Source organism: Lissotriton helveticus, chromosome 5_1 (genome assembly GCF_964261635.1).
Source record: "Lissotriton helveticus chromosome 5_1, aLisHel1.1, whole genome shotgun sequence".
NCBI lineage: Eukaryota > Metazoa > Chordata > Amphibia > Caudata > Salamandridae > Lissotriton > Lissotriton helveticus.
This window is the reverse complement of record NC_136065.1, coordinates 322103326-322124346: the sequence shown is the minus strand read 5'-3', so window position 1 is coordinate 322124346 and position 21021 is coordinate 322103326.

Genomic DNA, 21021 nt, shown 5'->3' with positions numbered 1-21021 from the left:
ACCAAATCGTTGCGTTAAGACTGATAATGCGCAACCTTCCCTTTCATGCACATATAGTGTGAAAGGTTTACTGTAATCTGGAGTACCTAGCACAGGAGCAGAACACAAAGCAGTACGTAAGTCTGTAAAACTCTTTTGGCATTCATCAGTCCAAGGCAAAGGCTGAGGCGTATCTTTAAGTGTAAGTGCCAACAAAGGTTTAGCAAGAAGGGAAAAATTAGGAATCCATTGCCTACAATAAGAGGTAATACCTAAGAAAGCACGCACTTCTTTCTGTGACAATGGTACAGGCATTCGTGCAATTGCATGAATACGTTCTGGAGTCAATCGCCTTCCCTCCTTCGACAAAAGATGATCTAAGTAGGTAACTTCTTGTCGGCAATATTGCAACTTGGAAGACGATACTTTATGATTTAAATCAGACAAATGCTGTAAGAGCGATACAGTCGCTGCTTTACAAGCAGTCTCAGAATCAGCCGCAATCAATAGATCGTCCACATACTGGATAAGAGTGGCACCTGAGGGCAAAGAAAATGTATCAAGTTGTGACTTCAAAGCTTGACTGTATATTGAAGGACTCTCACAATAGCCTTGAGGTGCGCGTTTGAACCGGAAGCTTCGACCTCCGAGAGAGAAGCCGAAAAGATCCCGACTTTCTGCAGCAATGGGAATGCTAAAGAAAGCATTCTTAAGATCGATCACTGAGAACCAGACTGCTGAAGCAGGAATCATAGTAAGCAAAGTCGTGATATCTGGCACAACAGGAAATTGAGGGACAACAATTTTGTTGACCTCTCGAAGATCAATGACAAAACGATAAACAGGTGGCTGAGAAGGATCAGTACGTTTAAGAATAGGCAAAACAGGACTATTGCAGACGTTTCCTCTAGTCTCTTCAACCACACCCTTCTGAACCAGATCATGAACAATGGCCAACAAGGCTCGTTCACCATCACTGGAGATCTTATATTGAGGAACACGTGGCATCTTAACATTATCTTTGATAGTAATGACATACGGTGGAATCTGTAACAAACCAACATCATTTGGACCCACAGCCCAAAGTTTAGCTGGAAGAGATTGCAACTCGGGTGGCAGTTGTTCCTTAGAAACATACATTGGAGAAGTCGTTTTATCACCCAATGTAAGATGTACACCAGAAGGCGAACAATACAACGTGGCATATAAACGTTTCAAAAGGTCTAAACCCAACAAATTCTCTCCGCAACCTGTTGTTAGAAGGAGTGGAGCTTCCAAATCATATGGACCAATGGAAATGGGCAAGGGACATGAAATAGGATTTGAAACTGGGGCGCCAGAGAATCCTACAGAAACATTTGTTAAGCCGGACAAAGGTGCCCCAGGGAGTTTAGAACGCATTATAGAACTTCTCATAGCGCCAGTATCCAAGAGAAATGGTTCTGTAACACCTAATGCCATAACATTAACATAAGGTCCTTCCTGATCTACTGGAACTGATATGACGCCCTCACTTTGTCTCTGGCTGTCCTAGCTAGTATGGAAAGCAACATTCTCATTGTCGTAACAATAGTCATCATTGTAGTATTGTGCAGATTGAGAAGTCTGCTGGTCAAAATAATTCACAGAGGTTTGAGGAGGAGAGGGACGTTGTTCCTGAGGAGGAGCACCACGACCTCTACCTCTAGACATGGATCGAGAATCACCACGACCTCGTGGCGCTAACGATCCACCATACCGTTGTAATAGAATCGGACAAGTGTTCTTAAAGTGACCATCCTCCTTACAGTAAGCACACTGGTTGGGGCCCAATGGAGCCCGAGGAACAGAGGGAACTGGTTTTTGCAACAACCTCTGAAACTGTGGGGGCTGGCAAAATAGAGGTTGAGCAGAACGAGGTGGATAAGCCTGTTGCAGAAGAACCTTCGTTTTCAAGTCTTTAGTCTTTTTCTCCGCTTTCTCCTTATCTTCCTTTTCCCTATTCTCATAATATTGAGCAGTAGCCAATATCTGGGCAGTGGAAGAGACAGCCCATGAACTCTCTGACTGTTTTAGCTTATTCGATAATTCTGGAAGTAAGTTAAAAACAAACTTATCTACGAATAATCGCTGTCCCCCTTCAGTGCTCATGTCTTGCCCACTATGATCGATGAAAGTCTCCTCAAAACGAGTAAAGTAGTCAGAGACACTTTCATCCGTCTTTTGCTTACATGCCGCCAACTTATCCCAGTTAACACGCATCGCAGGCATTAGAGTCTTCATCAAATCTATGATTCTTCCCGGTAATTCTGTAATCAAAGCGTCTGGTTTAGCCCCACCTACTTGACCTACATCTGCAGCCGTAATGGCAGCCCAATCACCACCTAAAGCTGCCGCATGATCCTGCCTACGAATCTTAGCCCATATAGCTTGTGGGACTACATTCCCCATGAGTAAGTCAATATCAGCCAAATTCATAATACAGGCGTCAACAGTCTGGGACAGCTCCTTATAATATCCAGCAGGATTCTTTCGAGGGTCCGGTAAAGACTGTTTAAGAGCCAATACTTCCGATCTTTTCCACGGGTCATGTACCCATATGCGCTGAAAATGAGCAGGAACACCTGGATTATTACCTGCTTGAGGAACTGCATCTCTCCATATTGGAGGAACTTCTCGCATAGGATATTGTGTTGTCTTGCGACGAACCACAAGATCAGATTCAGGAGAATTTTGAGAGAAAACGGTAGACCTAAAAGCAACAAGTTGTTGAACAGCACGTTCCACAGCAGGACCCACGATCAATCCCTTATCAAATTGATCCTGGATGTCAAATAAATCCCGAGGAGGCGAGTCTAGATCTACGTCTTCCCACGCTTTAATCAAAGTATTGCACATCACATCAAATACGTATCTCTGTGTGGGCGCGTTCCATTGAAGAAAAGTATCTAATATGTTACGTGTGTCATACGGTACACGACTCGTGATCCAATTAGAAGCAAGGGAATCCAATTTAGTCCGTTCTTCAAAATCTGGAAACTGACTACGAGATTGTCTCCTAGACGAAGCAGGAGAGAAGAAAAGAGGGCCAAGCAAAGGCGATAACAGACCTGCGACAGTATCAACTAAACGCCGTCTAGCTGTAGGAGAATCTGAAACTAAGACAGGAGACAGTGTATTCTGTAAAGTGGAAGAAGAATCTGTAGCGAAAGAAACGACAGATGGAGAAGGCTGAGGCAAAGGAGATTGGGGTACAGACATTGTCGGCAAAGGAGGCTGAGGCAAAATGACAGGGACAGGTATTTGTGCAGGAAGGACAGCGGCCGCATTGGCAGCAGGCTGTAATGGTGGTGCATTGGCTCCTACCACGTAAGGCGGAGGTAATGTCAACAAATGGGACATGAAAGAATCGTCATCAGGATTTTTACTCTTTGTAACGGTAGGCAATACAGGGTAGCATCTATCCGCTGCCATACGATGTTGTCTTTCCGACACCTGAATCATCTGATCAGTTTCATCATTTTTAAATTGCTGGGCAGCCTGAAGAATCGTCACACTCTGCTCTTTCTTATCTTTCTTCATTTGCTTAATTTCTTTCTGTTTGGCTTCCTTGCGCCATAGGCGAAAAGAGTCAAACATTGCCGGCCGGGCTTTTCTCTTGAATAAAATCGCTTCCAGATTGTCTAAAATCTCAGTTTCAAATGACCCGTGTTGTGGCCATTGTAAAACACCGTCTTTTTTAGTGTAACGGGTCCATATGTCATTAAAAACTATAGGACCCACACAGTGCTTTGAGTACAACTCATAATTAGGAGTTCCAACTGGAGGAATCGGACACGAATCCTCCAACCGGGAGTTCGTAGAACAAGCACAACAACAAAATCTCTTAAATTTACTAAATCCAGGCATTTTAACCTTACAAACGTCAAGGGATCTATTTAGACAATGTAGTCACAGCACAAACGTACTTACCCCTTGGCTTCGGTTAGCGCGCTACCCGAATAACAAAAATACTAAACAAAGAGAGTGGGCGCTACCCACAAATACTTAACTAAATGCTTTTCTCACGCTAACAGATGTCCGTCTATCGTCTCGCGATACCAATCATCACCAGGGGCCAAGGCAGGGCGACAGTCAGGGCAGCAGTCGTCAGCAGCCGTCGGGAAGGAGTAGCCACGCTTCAAAAGACCTTCGGTCCACTTCGACATGCAGGGGTCGCTCACGTGGTTCGCGAAATCCTCCGGAATTTTCCTGCGAAGCTCCTCACGACTCTTGGGCAAAACTACTACCGCTGAAGTCGCCCCACGTTGGGCCGCCAATTGGAGAACCTGGCCTTACGGGCCAAGCGGCGCAGGGCACGCCTAAGATCCCCGAGTTCACCTGCCTTGACCGACAGAGACACTGGACACTCCGTTAGGCGTAGAAAAGTAGTTTTATTAGCTGCAGCTAAGCACAGTTGTCTAAGAAGTACCACACAGGTAGGTTCTCAAGAGACTGCCACGTCAATCTGTGGCGCACAGTCTATTATACAACACAAGTTTACAATGACAACTCCCAAAATACACAAAACTAACGAATAGGAATAGTTCGAAAACAAGTATCAGATGTCTAAAAACACACCCTCCTTTCAGACCCCGTGTGCTCCCCTCCCATCAGGTTAATCAACACAGGTGACCATAATCCAGTTTGCAGGTGGTAAAACATGTGTAGAATGCTTCAAAAGGAGAGCTATGTAACAAGAGAACACACGGAGAGAATAGTGAAGGCCAGTTAAATAAGATAAGGAAGAGAAGAATGGTGGGACCCAAACAGTGGAGTAGAGACATGGATTAATCAGTCTAGACAGTCTAGTTTAGGACGCCCCCGCGCCGCACGGCCACCAGCTGCTGCGAGTGCCTCCCCGCCTGCCTCTCTGCTCGGCCCGCTGCCGCGCTCACCTCGTGGTCACCTCCCGCCTTTGCCTCTACTCGTCTGTTTGGGTGTTTAGCTATTGTAGTTGCATTTATTTTTCGTTTCTGTATTTTGTACTTGCATTTCTCTTTTGTTTTCTGTATTTTGTTCCTGGTTCCCCTCTTTTTGACTGTTTTTTCCCCCGTCTCTCCCCACCCCGCTCCCCGCTTCCCGCCACCGCCGCCAAACCCCGCCCCTTTTTACATTCTGTACCCTCCCCGCTCCCGCCTCCCAGCTGCTCCGCCCTCCCTCGCACTTGGCCATATATGGCGACCGTGCGCACGCGCAGCGTTGACGCGCAGCGGGCGCGCCGATTGTGCGCCGAAGGCGCGCCAAAGGTAAGCCCGTCTGCGCCCGTCCGCGCCTGGACCGCGCCCAGTGCCAGAACCCCTGGCCCCCACCGACGGAGGCCGACCCGACGAACCTACAACGCCGCCGAACTCATCGCACTCAACACCAGCGACATCCCGGGATGCCACCTAGCCACCCCGAAGCACACCCACGGACCCTTCAGCTGCCACGCCTGCAAGTTCTCCTGCGTCCGGACCTGCCCTGCACCAGCACCCGCCAAGCCGAACACCAGCAGCAACCACCTCAAGTGCATCCTGCTCAACACCCGCTCCGTCCACAGACACGCCATCGAACTCTGGAACCTCCTTGACACCACAGCCCCTGACATCGCCTTCCTCACGGAGACCTGGCTGAACGCCTCCTCAGCGCCCGACATCGCCATCGCCATCCCAGAGGGCTACAAGATCACCCGGAGGGACCGCACCGCCAACCTGACGGGAGGAGGCATCGCCATTATCCACAGAGACACCATCCGCATCACGACCAACACCGACGACACCCTAACCACCGCGGAACACCTGCACTTCCAGATCCACACCGACCCGAAGACCACCCTCAGAGGCACCCTGATCTACCGACCCCCGGGACCATGCACACGATTCAGCGAGGACATCGCCGACTTCATCAGCCCGCATGCCCTCCCCTCCGCCGACTACATCCTCCTGGGGGACCTCAACTTCCACCTGGAAAACAACAGCGACCGTAACACCATCACCCTGCTCGACAGCCTCGCCAACCTCGGACTCAAACAGCTGGTGTCCACCCCCACCCACCTCGCCAGACACACACTCGACGCCGTCTTCTCATCCAGCAATGACATCGCCTTCAGCCACGCAACAGGACTCCACTGGACGGACCACAGCTGTGTCCACTTCACCTTCAAAAGAACGACGACCCACCACCACCAGCAACAGGTTGCCCGAAGAAGCTGGAACAAGATCACAGCCGACCAGCTCACCGCCTCCCTGAGCCAGCACCCTCCTGCCGGCTCAACGAACCCCAGCCAGGCCGCCGACAACCTCACGAAGTGGATCAGCAACTGCGCGGACGAACTCGCCCCTCTGAGAACCCCGCCCAGCAGACCCGGCAGCAGAAAAACCCCTTGGTTCACCGACGAACTCAAGAGCTCCAAGAAGAACTGCCGAGCCCTCGAGAAAGTATGGAGAAGGGAACCAACAATGAACAACATGTCCACCCTCAAGCTCGCCACCCGGAAACACCACCAACTGATCCGCGCCACCAAGAAAACTGCATACAAGGACCGTCTGGACAACAACGCACACAACTGCAAGGAACTCTTCAACATCGTGAAAGAGCTCTCCATCCCCAACGCCGGAAACAACGACATCACCCCATCGCAAGACCTCTGCAACTCCCTCGCCTCCTACTTCCACAACAAGATCGCGGACATACACAACAGCTTCAGAACTCAACCGACGCACGTCACAACCGCAGCAACGCCACCCACCACCACCCTCCGCGCCTGGACCCCGATCAGCACCGAAGACACCATCCGCACGATGAACTCCATCCACTCCGGATCTCCAACCGACCCCTGCCCTCACCACGTCTTCAACAAGGCCGACGTTGTCATCGCACCCCACCTGCGGGACATTATCAACACCTCCTTCGACAACGCCACCTTCCCTGAGAGCTGGAAGCACGCCGAACTCAGCGCTCTACTCAAGAAACCTACAGCGGACCCCACCGAACTCAAGAATTATCGTCCCATCTCGCTCCTCCCGTTCCCGGCCAAAGTCATCGAAAAGACCGTCAACAAACAGCTGGCCGCCTTCCTCGAGACAAATGGATCCCTCGACCCCTCACAGTCTGGCTTCCGAGCCAACCACATCACCGAGACCGCCCTCATCGCTGCCACTGATGACATCCGAACCCTGATGGACAACGGAGAAACAGCGGCCCTAATCCTCCTGGACCTCTCCGCGGCATTCGACACTGTCTGCCACCGCACCCTAGTACAGCGCCTTGGCAACATCGGAATCCAGGAGAAGGCACTGGAATGGATCACCTCCTTCCTCGAGGGAAGAACACAGAGAGTCCGCCTACCACCGTACAAGTCAGAGGCCACCGAAGTCATCTGCGGCGTCCCTCAAGGATCCTCGTTGAGTCCCACCCTCTTCAACGTCTACATGAGCCCCCTCGCGGCCATCGCACGCAAACACAACCTCAACATAATCTCCTACGCCGACGACACCCAACTGATCCTCTCCCTGACCAACGACCCCGCCGCCGCCAGAGCCAACCTGCACGAAGGGATGAGAGATGTAGCCGAGTGGATGACGACCAGCCGCCTGAAACTGAACTCAGACAAGACGGAGGTCCTCATCCTGGTCTCCTCGCCCTCCGCCTGGGACGACTCCTGGTGGCCCCCCGCCCTGGGCACCGCACCCAAACCGACGGACCACGCACGCAACCTGGGCTTCATCCTGGACACCTCCCTCTCCATGACCAGACAAGTCAACGCCGTCTCCTCGTCATGCTTCAACATCCTGCGCATGCTACGAAAGATCTTCCGGTGGATCCCCACCGAGACCAGGAAGACTGTCACCCAGGCCCTCGTCACCAGCCGACTGGACTACGGCAACGCCCTCTACGCCGGAACCACTGCCAAGCTCCAGAAGAGACTCCAGCGGATCCAGAACGCCTCAGCCAGACTCATCCTCGACATCCCACGAAACAGCCACATCTCCGGACACCTGAGAGACCTGCACTGGCTCCCCGTCAACAAAAGAATCACCTTCCGCCTCCTCACCCACGCACACAAAGCCCTACACGACCAAGGCCCGAGCTACCTCAACAACCGAATCAACTTCTACGCTCCCAAGCGCCACCTCAGATCAACCAGCCACGCCCTCGCCGCCGTCCCCCGCATCCGAAGAGCGACAACAGGAGGAAGGTCCTTCTCCTACCTGCCCGCCAAGACCTGGAACTCCCTCCCGACCGACCTGCGCCTGACCCAGGACCACCTCTCCTTCAGGAAGAAGCTCAAGACCTGGCTGTTCGAGCAGTAAAGGCACCCCCCACTCCCAGCGCCTTGAGACCCTACGGGTGAGTAGTGCGCTCTATAAATGTATTGATTGATTGATTGATAGACATGGCTTTACGAACTCGGCTGGACCCTGACATCAGTATTGCACACAAGGACAAAGGTTGCTTGTCGACAAGAAAAACACCGCGCAGCTGAAAGTGGCAAAAAAGACCATTTTCCTTACGTTAGCCGTGCTGCCTGAGTGAGGCAACATAAAATGGCGACTGAACGTAAAATGGAGACTGTAGCAAAGCGAGGCTAAAACTACGTAACCTCAGATTGATGCGTGATATTTACAGTATGACGCAGCATGCCGCAAGGAGTTACAGATACGTCAGTATTTCTGACGTATCTGTAAGCGCAAAAGTGACGCATTGCTGGGGTGTGTCACAAAAGTGACGCAACTCCAGCAATGCGTCCTTTCACATGGGGAAAGTCCCATGTGAAAGGGCTTGCGTCAGTCTTACGCCTGCTGTGAGGCAGGCGCTAGATTTTGACGCAACAGCGTCCTAAAAGTGACGCAGTGAAATCTCATAGATTTCACTGCGTCACTATTACGAGGCTTTTTGCGGGGGAACGCCCCCTCTGCATACATTATACCTGACGCAGGTATAATGTAGCGCAGGGGTTTACAAAGTGACGCATCTGCTTAGATGCGTCACTTTGTAAATAGTGCGCAACAAGAGGCATGTTTTACGCCGCCGATGCGTCACAAAAAGTGACGCATCGAAAGCGCAAAACTGACGCAAGGCCTCACAAATGAGGCCCTCGCTTTTTACAGGGCTGCAGGCTCCCCTGCATCATACATATATGAAAACAGAGTCTCGAGTAATCTTCCACCAGGAGAACCTAATTTGTTTCACAGCATTTTAGCAGAGTGCCAATTACACTTTGCAGAAGAGGTAAATAGTTTTCCTAGAGATTCATTGAAGGGTATGCTTAAACTCTCTGTTTTAACAAAAGATTCCTTTAAAAAAGCTCTCCACTTATCTTCTGTCAGAGCCCGTGATTAAACAATTATGACAATTCATTCAACAATTCTAGGCTTTGTTTAGTGAAAGGCTAACTAAACAAGCTGCTCATATTGGGCTATTAACACTTCAACAGGGTAATCAAGATGTGATCACCTGTTAGCCACTTTCAGCAACTCTCAGGTGAATCCCTGTGAACAGATGAACCAGCGTCAGTTGCCTGCTTCCTGTGATTAGAAGAGAAACTGAAAGATGCCTTATACCTAGGGGTTAACCATCTTGTCACCACAGCAGCTTTAACTGATGTGACGCCCAACAAGAGAAGTGAAAATGAGAAAAACAGCAAGGCTCTCAAAAGTAAGAATGGGATAGCACATGAAAAGCCAGACAGCACGACGAGTGACCTAGAACCCGTGCAGTTAGGGGACAAAATAGAAGAGAAAGAGCGGAGTCGGAAATAAAGACCCGCGTTGTATTGTGGTCAGTCAGGACAGTTTTTTTTACATGTCCAGTGTTGCCAGGAAAACGGATAGCTCATTATTAATAGATAGACAGACGTCAAGCTTGGGTACTTCAAATTCATCTGTCAACAAGAAGAAACCCTTCTACATCACTGTGCTCTTCGCGAAAGTCAAAGAATTTGCATTCTGATTTATTCTGGAGCTGCCAACTTCTTTATCTATAGCCAATCTCAACAAAGGAATGATGTCAGCTAAAGCTAAACACAAGGGGATTCAATGAGTAGGTGGAATTGCTTTCACACTAGGGGCTATTAGTAAATATAAACAAAGATGATGCTTATGTGTGCTTCATTTTGTCGCATGGCAGCTATTGTCTTTGACATCACTGATCCTCCAGCTTTCTCTGTTATTTTGTAAAGTCCATGGCTTAGGCAGGCTAACCCGAAGATTGACTGGGAACATTCGCCTATCAGTATTTGTTCTGAATACTGCAGGACCAATTGTGTTCATTGGAAGGATAAGAAAGGGAGTGAAAATGACTCAGATTCTCAAAGGTGCTCTTATTAAAAAGGCATTCAGTTCTCCAGCTGCAAGTGAGGGTACCAATGAAGAAACACTTCCTGATCTTTATAAAGATTTCAGTGATATATTCAGGCATGAAGGAGCTTGAACTCTACCACCACACCATCATTCACACCTGCGGCAGTAACCTGAGCAACCATCTTGCTGAACCAGCATGCTGTCTCACACCATTCCAGCAGTCTCATAGTCTTTTTTCAGCCATTCATCTCCAGGACTGATTCTTGGTTTTGCTTGCCAATTTATGTCCTTTGCTGAGAAAGATATGAGCTACAGGCTCCACTGGTGTAATATATTTAGTGCTTGGTTATTTTCGAAGTCTTATACTGTTTCTTTCTCTCTCTCTCTCTCAAAGACATCTTATTTGTGGTTCTGATACAACCATAGGTTGCTGTTGGCACCATTCTGAAACAGTTTCTGTTGTCTTTTCCCTTACCCTATTTTTCCAGGATATTATTAATCATTACCTTGGTTGGAGCAGATGGAAGTCTATGTTGCTTGGAGAATTACATTATTATCCTTAAATCCTGGCATGATCCTTGAGTATGCAGGAACCTTTCATCAAACTTCTTGAGGTGGAATGAACAAATCAAAAGGGTAATTTGTCGATTGTTGCCTTCAAGGCGGATGGTACGGAACAAATCATTTTGACATGTAGTCAGGGATTCTGCACTGTTGAGCTTTATGGATGAAGCAGAGTGCTTTGAAATTTGGTTGGATCTTTATGTGAAGACATTGGAGCACTTTTAGAGCAGATGCGACATAGGTGTGGTAATTCCGGCCGATTAGTAGGAAGGCAGCGTGGTTTCTAACCCTGTTGTAGTAGTCACTGCGGGGATCAAACAGTGAGAGTAACAGCATTTTTCTGAAGTAGGAGGAGGAGAAGACATGATGCAGCTGATAAAAAGGTAAAGAAGGCATATTTAATTGCAGTGTTTAACTGTGGTATGAATGAGAGCTATCTATTAAACAAGAATCCAAAGTTATGGACTTTGCACACGTGGTGAAAGTACACTCAGGGACACTAGCCAAGTGAAGGGCGATTAGAAAGGGTCATTCAAACATATCCAGACTTCCTGCATCCAGTGAGACAATGGACGAGCAGTGTGACACCTTACGTTTGTTGCCAGAAATGCCATCAAGCTTGAGGTGAATATGTATGTAGAATAACTAGTGTCAAATGAGTCAAGAATCTTACCAAGAAGTTTTCCCAAACTTACCCATTTTGTGGTGGATCCGGAAAGTCTGAGCAATATATAAAGATGCTTTTAATTTCTGTGTTTATCTTGTCACATTTGCCTGTGCTTCAAAGACGGGGTCAAATGTCAAGCTAAATCTTCAGAAAAATTGCTGCTTATTCTTTTAACATGGGATTGGTGTTTGCATTTCTTTCTCTGACTGCAGAGTAAGAGGAGTTTCGGTCAATTATGTGACAATCTTGCTGCAGTACAGTGATTGTGAATGGAAATTGTGTAGGATGTTGTTTTTTAGCAACACACAACAATACGTAAAAACCTGTAAATAAACCAGCCGCGGGCCGTGGAGGGAGTTACGGTGGGGCAGGGAGGCGGGGAGGGGGAGGGGCAGGGTGGAGAGGGCTAAAAACTGGCACCTGGATAATTACAGGTAAGTAAACAATTTAAATAATAAAACGAATTTCGTAGTGCGCACTGCATCGCAAAATGCGATGCAGTGCGCGCTACGAAATTCGTTTTATTAATCAAATTGTTTACTTACCTGTAATTATCCAGGTGCCGTTTTTTAGCCCTCTCCACCCTGCCCCTCCCCCTCCCCGCCTCCCTGCCCCACCGTAACTCCCTCCACGGCCCGCGGCTGAAATAAACTGTACGCATTCAGCAGTTAGGATAGCAAAAATGAAGCGCTTTTTTTTAGTAATTCTGAAGTGTGCTCGAAACAGAGATTTTAATAGGATTAAAAGAAATAAAGACACTTTATTTGGTAAGGCACACAGTCGCTGCTGGTGCAGGTAAGAGCAGTGGGACAGGGTAAGTGAGCGGGGAGTCGACAGTCGATGCAATAGGGAAAATAAATGTTAAAAAAAGGAAAACACTTAACTTGCGTTCGATGCATCACCGACTCGGTGATGCAGCAAGCGCAAAGTAATTGTTTTTCTTTTTATTTCTTAAATTTTTCCTATTCCGTCAGCTGTTGACTTCCCCCCGCCCCCGCCTCCCCCAACCGCTCTTACCTGCACAGGCCGCAACTGAATGCACAAACGATAAATATTCACAGAAGCCCAATTTCCACACATTATCATTTGTGTTAGCTATATAGTTTTATCAGTAAAGCTGTATGTCTCGGCAAAGTTAGTGGCCATTGCAATGTGCTGACTGTAAATGACAATGTGCTACCAGAGGATACTTTGGTTATATTCAAATATCGCCTCTCCTCGTGTCCGTTAAAAGTAGAAAAGTAGATTGGTCGCAAACATTTGTCATTCCAAAAAATGGGTTGTGGTTCTGAAAAGTTTGGAACCACTGATGTAGGGAATCGTAGGGGGGATAAGGCCTAGCTTTGAGAGGATGGGCTATTGTGGCCCATTATTGTGGCATTTAGATCACCATTGTATCAGTTATGTTACTTTAAGTCTCCCTAGGACTTAAAGTAACACACCCCAATACGTCCTAATGCCTCTCATAGTGTCACCTTCCCCAAAACCTACATCACAAAAACTTCCCTCAGTACCTCCCACTTCTCCCTATATCTTACAACTACACACACATGGTGCACCACGGCCTCCATCGCACCTCTTTCTCTAACATAGTATGCTCTGACATCAGTTAAGACTTATGACTCTTCAGTAATTACTTAGCACCTCCTTATCTATGGGCTTGTCCTACATCTCTCTGTCCTCAGATTTTTCCCTTCTTCTTGCGGTAGGGAAAATGCTGTTAGCACTGATTGCACAGTGCTGGATGCTTGTCCGCACTGTGCAAACGGCATCTTGCACAGTGCAATCGGTCGTTTTCTGTCACTCGAGTAGATTTGTACTCGAGCAGCAACTTTCTCAACGCGGACTGGTAGTTTCTCATCGCGAGCAGTCGCAAGCATACGCGACCACTCGCATTGAGAAATGTGACGTCCCCACATTGAGAATCTCGCCGGGACGTTTATTTTTCATGCTTGCATTCGGCAACTTGATGTTGCTGATCGCAAACAAGGAAAAAGTCTCGCCGGGATGGTGATTTTGCTCGCTCGCGGTCGCCAACTTGACGTTGAGGACCGGGAGCAAGCAAAAAAAGCCTGCTACGCTACGGATTTTTGCACTGTGCTACGTGCAATTCGTGTAGCGCGTAGTTGCGCAAACTACGCACACTCCGCGAGCGTAGCGTAGTGTTCTGCCCAGGGTTACAAAAGAGTCCCGCCTGTCTGACAACGAGAGAGCCTAGTTCGAAAGAGTCACCTGGTGTAGGAAGCTGTGTTTCTGTTGCAGTAAGCCCCCAACTTTGGCCTGATTTCCGATGAACTTTGACTTGATGTGCCCAGGGTCCTTGCCAATCAGGTTCCCAGGGCCTGTGTTCTTTCCCAAAACTATACCTTGTCCCCCAATTGGTACCTCTCTGGCCACATGTAAGTCCCTTGTAAAAGGTACCATAGGCACCAAGGGCACAGTGACCATGGAAGGCCTCTAAGGGCTTCAGCACATATTGTGCCACCCTTAGAGGTCCAGTAGTTTATCACACACACATTGCCATTGCAGGCTGCGTGTTTTGGTGGAGAGACATGTGAAGAGTTGACATGGCACACATACCTGTGTGCAATGCCTGCAACCCACTGCCTATGGTATAGGTAAGACACCCCTCAAGCCTGGTGCCCTATACCACTGGTGAGGGTACAGTTGCATGAGCACTGTACCCCTACAGTGTCGAAGTCTATTCTTAGACATTGTAAGTGCAGTAAAGCCATAAAAGAGTATATGCTCTGGGAGTTTGTCATAACGAACTCCAAGCACCATAACAGCTTTATTGAATTCTGAGATGTTGGGTATCAAACTTCTCAGCATAATAAACCCACATTGATGCCAGTGTGGTATTTATTATACAATGCACTAAGAGGGCATCTTAGAGGTGCCCTCTGAAAATCACCCAGCCTCTGGTGGGTTGCCTACCTGGTAAACACCAGCATGCCCTCATGAAACATGTTTCTGGGTCCCTGGGGTGGGAGTCTTCACTCCCTGAACCCAGAAACAAAGCCTTTCGTGGGCGAAGGTGTTCACACCTCCCCCAGGTCAGGAAGAGCCATCTGTGGCAAGGAAGCTTCATAGGCCTTGCTGCCTTTATAACATGACCCCTAGCCTCTCCTGCTATCAGGAGCAGGCCCCCTTCCGGTTTCCCTTCCTTTTCGGCGGGAAGACAGGCGGGGAAAATTAGAACAGCCCAGAAGGTGTGCCCACCTCTGCCAACCCCACCCCTCAGGTGGGGGAGGTGAAATGAAGCCCAGTCTTCAGTGCCTGCCATCTTGCAGGCGAGAGGCACTCTCCAATCAGGGTTAGGGATTGTTCCCACTCCCCCATGTGGGGTGAGCACACCCAGGGTGTAGTCACCCTAAGGTCAGTAGCCCATAGCCTACTGACCTCCAGACTCCTAAATCGCCCGTAATAAAAGGTATTTAGGGGGCAGCCCTGAACCAAAAAGACAGATTCCCACCAACCTATGAAGAAGAAGTATGAAAGAAGATGCCCAGCAGAGGAGACTGCAGAGAAGAGCTGACTTGGCCCCAGCCCTACCGGCCGATCTGCAGTTTCCACAGATCCTGCACTAAACACCACCTTGTCCTGCAGCCAGTGACCTCCAGAGCCCCTTGGAGGCCTGACTGCCTTCAACAAAGATTGGTTCTCCTGTGAAAAGGCGCTCTGTTCAAAAGAAACACCAAAGAAAGACTGAGAGCCTGCTGAGGACAAAGAAACCCGACACCTGGAACCACCACTGCCCCTGACGCCTACGGCTAGAATCTGAGTGGCCTACTGGGTCCAGTGAGGTCCCCAGCGCTCCAGAGTCTGAGCCCACCATGGGTTGACCCCTCCAGGACTCCCTGATGTCGCCTGCAGCCTCTGCACAGAGACCCCCCAACAGCAAGTGGCCCAGTAAGGTGAAATCCAACCTCAAAAGACACCCCTGCATTCAGCCACCCTGTGCCCTAGAAAAGAGAACCCGAGGTGCACCTACATCCCGAGCCCTCCAACTTACCTGCCCAGCTGTTGGTTCCTCCTGGAAGTCTTCCTGGACCAAGCCGGCAGCCAAAATCCCGAACCGGCAACTCCCAGTGAAAACAACAGGGAGCATGATGCCAAAAGAGCACGCTGCACCAGTCACCCCTGTGCCACTGTGGGTGCCCCTTGTGTGCTAAACTGGATCCCCCTTTGCCCTGAGCTTCAGTCCAGGTGTTTTGCTCCCACAACCTTGTGGCCTGCTCGTGAGCAGGCACCAACCGGAGGTCCCCATCCCCTATCGGATAACATTGGGCCTCAGCACTCTGAATCCAGCCGCCCTAGTACTGATGAGGGTGCGTTGAGAGTGAATCCTCGACCCTAGGGGGAACCCTGGTTCTAACCCCAGAATGCCAACTCCCAGAAACAAGTACTTACCAGTAAACTGATAACTTAATTTCCTCCCTTAGGATTGCATCGACTGCTTTTCTTTGAAAATTCTTCCAAGTGTGGAGTTGGTTTGTATGCAAACTTGAAAAACTGCAAATATGCAAGAACTGTATTGCTAACCTTTTGTCTAGGAACTGTCTCAGTGTGATATCTGGGTATATCACACTGATTAGCAAAAGCAACTTAAAAAGTAATCCAAGAAGTAACGTGTACTGTAATCTACAAAGTAACAGAATAGTAATTCTGATTATTGACTTACCTGTAAATCAACCAACTGCATTTGAACCTGCATTCAACTGTAAATCATTGCATAAGTATTGCAAAGTATTATTTCACTTACCCGCACCAGGCCTGGCTTGGTCTAGAAATAAAATAACTAAAAATTATTTTTATACTAACAAATTGGTCTGAGTTCAGTCTTTGAGTGTGTCAAATCATTTCTTGCCTGAGTTTGTACCATAAATACTTAACATTACCCTCTGATAAAGCCTTACTGCTCGCCCACACTACCACAAATACTGAGTAAGGTGCTATCTACTTTTACCTCTGCCTACATTTAGGATTCCACTGGACTCTGTGCACCCTACACCTCATTTTGGTATACAGAGCCAGCTTCCTACACCTGGCATCTGACAACGAGAGACCCCAGTTTGAAAGAGTCACCTCTTGTCTGACAATGAGCAGGATCGTAACAAAGGCACCAGCAGACCCCGCAGTGCAGGATCCCCTAGCTCAAGGGGTCCCTCCGCAAAGTATGCTGACCTGAGAGCTCCTGAGTGAGCCAGAAGGGGGGCCCTCCATGTACTTTGCAGGGGGGCCCCCTTGAGTTTCGTTACGCCACTGACAATGAGAAATCCTAGTTTGCAAGAGTCACCTAGCGTCTGACAACAAGAGATCCCAGTTCGAAAGAGTCACCTGACGCCTGACAACGAGAGACCCCCGTTCGTAACTGTAACCTAGCGTTTGACAATGAGAAATTGCAATTTGAAAGAGTCACCTCCCGTCTGACAACAAGAGATCTTAGTCTGAGTCACTCATCTGTCATCTGACCATTTGCAAACCTAGTCAACATTTATCTGGCAGCGGGGGACGCTAATCTGGGTCAGTAACCTCACATCTGACAACAGATGGCCCTAGTTTGGGAAAGTCACCTGCCATGTGACAATAGAAGACCCTAGTCTGGATAAAATACCTAGCAGTCAAAAGTGACCCCTTGTATGGAGGTGTCACCATTTACCTGACAACCAGAGACGGTAATGTGGGTAAAACAGTTGCCATCTTACAGCAGGGGACAGTAGTCTGAATGAGCTATCTGACAATGGGAGACCCTAGCCTGGAGAGGGTACCTGTCACCTAACACTGGAACCTAGCCAGGGTGACCTTGGTCTTTGTAAGCCACCTGCCACCTCACAATGGGACATTCTCACCTGGATGAGTATCCAGGCTAGGGGACCCTAGCCTGGATAAGTCATCTGTCACCCTATGTGGAGAAACCCTTTGACGTGGTAGGTCGCCGCGCATCTAACATTAGAGATACTAAGGGAGGTAAGTAGCGTAGCCTCTAACAACGAGGACCTTAGTTTGAAAAAGTCACCAGCCGTCTGACCACGGGAGGTCCTCGTCTAAGTAAGTCGCCTTACCGCTGGCAAATGGGCCCTCGTTTAAGGAAGCCAAGATCTGATTCTCTTCTGTAATAGACGCCTTATCCACAGAGATTTTGCTAGGAAATGAGTTACCATTTGTTGCCTCTGATTTGTAGGAAACCTTCCTGTCTCTGCGTGCCAGATCAGTGGACGTGTTTTCATTTCTAAATTACTTGAAAAACCCCATACTTAGAAGCAGTGTCTCTAAGGAAATCTTTCAGCTGCCCGCAAGATATATGCCATTTAGTATCACATCTGGGGATCGAATATACCCTTGGGCAATAATTCCTGTCTTATAAATTGTTTGATGTTTCATCCCTTTCACCAATTTTGCATTGAATCAGATACCTATTAAAGGAAACCTCCCTAATCTGCCCCGTTTGTTTTATTAAACCGGAGAAGTCCAAAGATTGGAAGATTAAACAAAAAAAATCTCGAAATGTTCAACCGCCAGCTAGCCTACTTTCACGCCGTTATATTTATGGTACATTTTTGGATTTTGGTTTAGGTTCGGAATAAGAGAAAACCTACGTTTATTATGGTCGTTTTGTTTCAGTGCTTTCTTTTGGAGCATAATACGTGTCTCTGTCTGTGCGCGCGCGCGCGTAACAAAGAAACGGGGACAGAAAGTTCCAACGTTCAAATCCTAGATAGTACAGTACTACAGGAGAATTCATCCTTCCAAGGTATGTAAATTGGATACTATTAAATTCGGTAATGCTAACATCTGTTATTTGCAACACTTCGAAATGTTAAAAGGTTGTTTGAAAGTGCAACTTAAAAACAAGTAATTACTGTGTTATTTTAAGTCAATTTGTTAATATCAAGCAGATATTAGCCTCTTAGCACTTCATGGTGGCGAACACGGGTCTGCTGTTGTGGGGTTTCCCACAGCGGTTCTCAGGGCCGGAATGGAAACCAAAACAGCTCTGGCAAAAAGTGTTCAAACCAGACCCACACTGCAGGACACCTCGACTGCAGTGGGCCCCGTTGTTGTCGTGGTGTCCTGCAGTGAAGGACTAGTTTGAATACTTAAGGGGCCTGACTGGGTTATGGCAGCCCATCCTGCTCTGAAAGCAGCCCCCTGCCCTGCAGCCACGTGGGGAAATGCCACAGGGGCTAGTCTTGCCCTGGTGAGTCTTCAGTTAGGGGCTCCAGTGACAAACCCTTTTTTGTGTTTGTGGTTTATATAGCGCAAACTCAACGTTTTTGGAGCGCTTTACACAAGCACCAGTTACGTTACACAAGGACACATTCATTTTTTGTAGGCACAGCGAGATTAAATGATTTGCCCAGAATCACAGAATGTTGAGCCGACGCTGAGACTCGAACACAGTTTACCAGTTCCAAAGTTGCAACTCTAGATGGTACCGACAAATTTCCCATGTAGAGTGGTTTGCAAATGGAGATTTTGCCCGTGGCTGTGTTCATTTGGGTGATCTTTTCTTTTCAATCGGCCGCCCTGCCATTTTTGGGAGTCATATACATTATGGGTTGTGTCTGTTGGGTGACCAGCTGTGTGAGTTGGGTTATATCACCTTCCAATTAAAACAGGCTATTTGTGGAAGTATTTTGTGTCATTGTCTATAGTTTGAGCATACCTCATAATAAACAGCATAACTATTGTCTTTTCTTAGTATCTTAACATATACGTATTCGAGATGACATAGTCCCCATGCTTGTGAATGAGATGCTCATGGATAAGGTCTGTGAAAAGGACCTGACTTGGAGGTTGAAGCTTATTCTGACAGCCAGCACTGATTTGTGGGATATGGGATTGACCAGTTTTATTAATTTATTGGTTGCCCTAGATAATTAATAATGTTCTTTGCTCTTGATACTTCCTTTTTAGATCAGTGTGGATACCTGTCCCTGTTCTATTGGCTGCTGTGGCTCCATGTTTCCATGTCTTTTCTTTTCCAGATTAGAATGTCTGTTCTTGTGTGCCCCTGCCTTCAAGCTCCTAGGTCCCAATGAACATGTATTTCCTGTCCTAAGGTTCCTTGTTTCCTGGGTCTTACCTCTTTTAGGGTCTGTCTGTCCAATGCTCATGGGGTAATGGTAGTCATAGTTATAGTTCTAGACCTTGTTCAGAGTAGTGGCGTAACACAAAATGATGCCCCTCTCCTCATGTAGCGGTCCCTCCATTAGTGATCTGGGGCTGTGCCTCTCTGAAATTCCTACACATTTATCTAATTTTCTTCTAATAAAATGATTTATTTAGAGATACAATCGTATCTCTAAACAAATTGATGTTTTTTAGTCGGGGCTTCCTGTCCCAGGTTCCCTGCCCTCCCTCGCTCTAAAGCAAGAGACGGAAGCCAGGCAGTAAATCAACTTTCTGAAATGTGATGTATAACCCAGGGCTTACCTTTCTAAAGATCTTCATTGGCATTGTAGTCTATGGTGGTGTCCACTCACTGTAGGCCGCTGACGCTGTCAGCGTCACAGTTTTGGGCGTTGGAGTATGCATCCCTGCATGAGACCAGATGTCCATCATTCATAGTCATAGATCCTCCACTTTCCAATTCATCACACAGTACTGTAGGACTGGTTGCAAGCACATGTGATTTGGCACTTTCTCTTCATTAATGGTGAGTGTTACAATGCTAATCTTGAATTATGTATATTGTGCTGAGACTGCGACACCCCAGACCATGGACCCCTTAGAAGTGGAGCTGCTGTATTGGTTCCCCTTCACAATGTATCTAAAAGATTAGAAGGATTTTTGTTCCCTTTGCAAAATTGATCCAAATATCCAAGTCACTCGCATAGGGTGTTATATTACCGGGTTAGGCGATGTAGCAAAGCAGCTTATTTTGTATATTGTCCTCATGAACATTTCCAGGCTGTGACCTTTTGGGTACATTTGCACTTAGGACAATGTTGAATTAGTTTCTCTGAAACTAAACTTGTTTTGCATCTAGCTTTGCACAACATTATCACAACGCCCTGAACATCATGTACAAGGTCTCATTCCTTACTACGCACAAATGCCATTACTATCTTCATCCACGGGGCGACAGGGCAATCTTCATATCTACAACATCACTAAACTAATGCATACATCGCAAGGCTGCTTTCTATTATAAATGATGAGCATTCCAATAGATTAGTAGAGGAGGTTCATCCACTGACACCGAGGGTCCTGACTTACTGAGAAATCACCAAAGAGCAAGCTGACATCTCGTGAGGTGTGTCCAGTTTGTGACTAAGATGTGGTCCTTCACTCTAGCCCATCAGGTAATGGGGATGGATCATCTTTTGGAGAATTTGTTGGATATACACCTATACACACTCTAGGTACACTTAGAGTAGGGTCCGCATAGTAGGAGTACTCTAGATTATTGCCTTGTTTATATCCTTACATATATTCAATTGTTTGGCACCATGGTAGAACTATATCTACTATTCACGCTGTTGGTGCTTGTAATCATGTTTA